Consider the following 5,545-nt stretch of genomic DNA (forward strand, 5'->3'; position numbering starts at 1 on the left):
ATAAATAAAAGAAATTTGTACATAATTTATTCTGCATTCTGACAATGTTATATCTGACATTTTTGTAAAATATATTTTGCATGAATAGAATAGCAATTCTATTGCAATTGGTCTTAGGTGCCCAAAAACCTATTTGCCTTATCAGAATAAAAATGTTAAGGCCTTGTCCGTGTCCACTTAATATTTTGTTAGCGATTTTCGATTTTCGCGAAGCAAATGCTTGAGGCTGCTCCCTCAGTCAGTATGCAGCTAGAGGTCACTTGTACCTCAACCGCGCGCGTCAGTCGTCACGGCGTGAGTGCTTGTAGACGGCTCAATGAGGTCACATGAACCTGGAATGCGCGTGAATCAAAACGCGCCATGTGGACAAGGCCTCAGTTAAAATGAAATTTTATCAATTAATAAATTTTAAACAACAGTAATGACATAAACTCAATTCAATTGATTTAAAAAAATATATTTTAGCTTCATATAAAATAAATGCTATCTTTCGCAGTTTTTTCGCTCTGCTATAAATAAGACTGTATTGTAGATAGACTGTATTGTAGATAGGCTATATTGTCAGATTGGCTGCATTATCTGTAACTCAGTGTTAATGTCATATTTTGAAACGGAGAGTATAAAAAAGTACATAGAATAAAATGATTCATAAAAACATAGTGTTTATCTTGTTTCAGGTTGAAAACATGTAATTGTAAATAGTACATTGTAAATATATTATACACATAATGTTTAAATCACAATGGTAGTTTTGAACACTTAGCTTTATTGAAAGAAATATAACAAAAAGTCAAGCTATATTATTTTAATTTCAAGCAAACCAAAATGTCTTCAGACAAAAAACTATAATTATTATAGATTAATATGTAATTATTATTTAGTAACTTGTAATAACCATTTTTTATATGAAAAAATAAATATTTAATAAATATTACATTTGGTTTTATTTCAAAAAAAAAATTTACCGGATGTATGCTACAAATTCTACGATTCCATGCGTGCAAGACGTCATAGAAGTATACATATGCTCTTTACAATCAGCCCTGGACGATTGTTTTAAATAATTTAATATATTGTACACACACTGCCTTTTCTTGGAATCATGGTGAAATACTTTACCGAAATACCTATACTTATGTAGTTATATTTCTTTTATTCAACAAATAATTCACAAGATTTAAGAATGTACCATTCCAATTATTGAACATACATAATTCTCATAATATAGCCAATAGAAAAAATCTTTTTCGAAAAAAGTAAGACAAAAATCGATCGCCTACCCCAGTAGGTCGGCAAACTCATTAGTCAATAGAGCCAAATATCAACAGTATTGATTGTTTAGATTGAGATTTCTTTTGAGAGCCAAATTTCTTAAACTTAAACTATAATGTAGGTACACTGCTTAAACTTAATAAACTTTAATTAAAGTTTTAAGACTTAATTAAACTATAGATACACTGAATAAAACTTGGGCCTTCCATCTCCTTGAAAAGTTTGGGTAAGTCAGGTTTGTATGTTGTTGTTTTTAATGTTAGGCACGATTCCAGGTTCTCATCAATAAGACGACTTCTCAATTTACTCTTGATAAGGTTCATGCTTGAAAAAGATTGTTCGCATGAATATGTAGAACCAGAAAAGGAAAGAACAGCAAACGCTATTTTTTTAACTTTTCATATTAGTCAAGAATACTATTCCAGGTGTTAAAAATCATCATGCCTTTCATGGCCATGGTCTTTCAAAGCAGACTACTTGTGCTCATGTTCATATATGTTTTTCTCCAATATGTCCATATCAGCACAGATACATTAAAATTTAGAGCTCCATAATTCTTTATTTTTTTTTTAAATTCAGCAATTCCATTTCAAAGTTGCCAATGTCAACATTAAAGGAAGAAAAAATTAATTGTGTTACCGTAGCATTAAGAGGTTTTTTTTTAACGAAGACTAATGTCGCTTTGCTGTTTCTGAATTCCTGAAACCTGTTGAGAAGAGCTTCCCTCATATTTAAATTTATTGTTTTGAAATAGCAAATGTCAATTTCAGAATTATGTTTTTGGCGATGTTTCAGCAGGCTTAGAAAGTGAATGGAAGATTCTCTGCAATTTTGAGCAAAAAGGGATAATTTGTTTTCGAATGAAATAATTCTAACATCGAAAAAAACGTGTTTCCTTCCCCCTGCAGTTTACGATTAAGCTGATTTAGATGAGACGTAACGTCTACCAGAAATAATTTTTTTGGATCAACTGATTGTCCATTATTTCTGGATAGTGAACAAACACCCTTACATTCTTTATTTTCTGTTAATAAAGGAGCGAAACGTTTTAAAACATTTCCTCTTGATAACCGATGTACCTTAGTATGCAGCAGAAGATCTGCGTACTCACTCTCCATTTCAACTAAAAAATCTTTAAATTGGCGATGATTAAGAGCTTTAGAATGGAGTTGATAATCTTAATCACAAATTCTACAACTTTGTAAATTTATTATGGAAATGTCTGCGCACAAAGCGCTTCTTGGCGAATGATGAAATGGTAAGTAAGTATCTGGTGATTAATTTTTTCTTTCAAAATAGTAACAAACCCTTTTCTTACGCCGGTAATACTTTTCGCCCTATCTGTTGAAATTGACACAATTTAATCGAGTGGAATATATGTTTTTCCATGTACTCAATTACAGCATTATTTGCAATATCCTCTCCACGTGTTTGACTTTTGAGTGGCAATAATCCTAAAAGTTCTTCTTTAGGACATGTAGATGAAATAAATCATACAAATTTGTGCTTTATCATTTATATCACAAGACTCGTCAACTGCTATGATAAAGCTGAAACCAATTTCAGATCTTCGACTTGCTGTTTGGTTATATTCGAAGACATTTTGACTGTTCTATCTTTCACTGATTTAGCCTGTACGTGGTTATTTGTGGCAGAGTCACACTTAAGAGGCCAAAGAGCCACATGTGGCTCGCGAGCTGCGGTTTGCCGACCACTGGCCTACCGTAACTCAATTTGGAGAGCACTAATGAGCAGATATTAATAAAAGCCAATAGTTAAAATTTGTTGCAATTAAGCATGGCAGTCGTAGCATAGTGGTAATGCACAGGGCGCAATACCCAAGAGACGCAGGTTCGATTCTTGCCAGATGTCTTACTTTTCTCGAAAAAGATTTTTTCTATTGGCTATATTTTCTCATGAGTGTTTTCAGGATATACCTACTAATATTTCCAAAAAATAATTTTTTTTTCTTAAAAACTCACAGCCCGCCGGAATAACCTTCAGACATTTAATGTGTTATGTTTTCGGCAACAGAAATCCTTACCAACGGGCCTCGATCCTTTACATGATCCGGTGGAAGGTTTATGTCAGTAATAAGACTCGATGGATGTTAATCTTCAGAGATGTTTATTCGTCAATACTCAATTTACAATTACATGGTGTATAAATAAAAGGGAAAGAACTCAATAGAGTTCGATCCATTGAAACAACTCGGTGAGCAGAGCTGAATTATGTGTGAACAAGTTGAATGGTCCGAGTTGAATGAATCCAAGGATCATTTACAATAGTATTAATATGAAATAGTAAGTTATTAGTGACGCTTAGTTCATGTACAAGGGTTTATATGTGTGTCGTAAACACAGTTAGATAGGGTGGATAAATTGGGGTTGATCAATAATATAATATTGAGTAAGTACATTGTAATAATCGAAATCACACCGATCGAATATTCTTAACAATAGTAACTTAGGGTATCGATGAATCAAACAAAAGACAATTTATTATCATTGGGGTGATATTATACAGAGGGGAGTTACAGATCCATAACAAATGGGTTAAATCAAAATTCATTCATAAATTATAAAACATAACTAACGTATTAAAACCTACCCAATACCAATAAATTATACTTTTACACAAATGCATACGAACAAACGTTTGTTTGAAACTCAACGCATGTTCATATCTGCGAATATTGCTATGAATTTAAGTGTAGTTTGGACAGTCCACATCGTACGCATTAGCATGCTTTACTAAAAACATTTCACGGCACCAAGCTTCGCTACTTCTGTTGAAACAGTAAAAAATTACCCGCAAATATGGTCACATTTCTTGTTTGTTAGTGCATTTGTACATGATTTCCATCCCCGGCAATATATAAAAATAAAACATTTGTATAAAAACATTTTATACACAATGTTTGGTTTACGAATTTACAATGCTTATTTATTTAGAGACTTATTATAATATAATAATATATCTAGACGCTTAAAGTAGTTACTACATACATATACATGATTTGTGATAAATATCCAATTAGCAGTGGCGAAGAGTGGAAGTAGACTATTAACATTCGATATAAATAGTGCACATTAAACTTTGTCAGTCATATTTATTTGTTTTCATTGAACTGAGAATATAATTTGCAGATGGTGCTTATAAGTTTTTAAAATTCTGTTAAACCCTGCCTCATGAAGCCCTGCCTAAACAAACCATAATCGATAAAAAATATTCTTATATGTATTCAAAATTATGCATGGTTTAATGGCATAGTTTTAGATATTTTTTTTTGGCTATTATCTACTATGGCTTGGATTAGGCAAGGTTTTATTGAATTTTAAAAACTAACAAACATTATCTACACATTGTTGTCTTAGTTCAATGAAAACAAATACGTATGACTGACAAAGCTTAGTGTGCACTATTTATGTCGGATCTTAACAGGGACAGTTTGAACTGATCTGTGGTGTGCCCACTAACGTACAGTTATTGCCTGTGGTAGCCTCAACCTGGATTTGAAACTCGCTGTGTATTACCAGCTTTTGCTACGATCATAAACCTCGTTTCCATATTGACTTGGGATATTCCTATTTTTTTGGGGCACATATGCAATTGCGTCATCCCCTTCGTCTGAAGTTATTAATCTGGATTATAGGTTTGTTTGAGTTTACTGTGTGCGATTTTAATTTAATTTAATCCAGCTTTTGAGGAAAGCCGGGAGAGGGTTCTCCTCTGCAATTTCTAGTGGTGTTGTTGCAATGTTAGGTTTAAATTTTTAATTAGGTTTGTTCGTCTCTTCTCAGCACGTCTCGTGCCATTGTCGCCATTTCCGTCTCTACCCTCGCTTTTGTCCGGCCTCGTATTGTCCTGCGTCCGTTCCAGCGTTGCTTCCGGTTCTGGGATCATCTCCTTCGAGTTTGGGGACTGAGATCCAGGCGTGTGAGCCCAAGAAGACCGAAAGAGTGGCTTGTAGTTAATCATAATCTATCATAGTTAGCAAAAATCTCATCTTATGCGGCGGTTACTTCTGGGTCATTAACCCGGTTACTCATCAAAATTTGAGCCGCGGAGGGGTGGTGAAAAACTCCGGAGGTGTGCAAGCAGCACCCCCGGCCAAAAACCCCTCCGCTGTGGTTTTAATCTGTAGGGGAAGTAGGTTATTTTATTATTATTTATTTGATCACCAGGGATGATCAGCCTTGGCAGCGTGGATCTGGAATGAGAAATCTGTTATCTGTTTTGCTTTATTATTGTCCTTTTTTATTTTTATTTT

The sequence above is a fragment of the Rhyacophila brunnea genome, unplaced genomic scaffold (genome assembly GCF_057557595.1).
Source record: "Rhyacophila brunnea isolate RB1 unplaced genomic scaffold, BYU_Rbru_1.0 scaffold_22, whole genome shotgun sequence".
In the NCBI taxonomy this organism is placed as follows: Eukaryota; Metazoa; Arthropoda; class Insecta; order Trichoptera; family Rhyacophilidae; genus Rhyacophila; species Rhyacophila brunnea.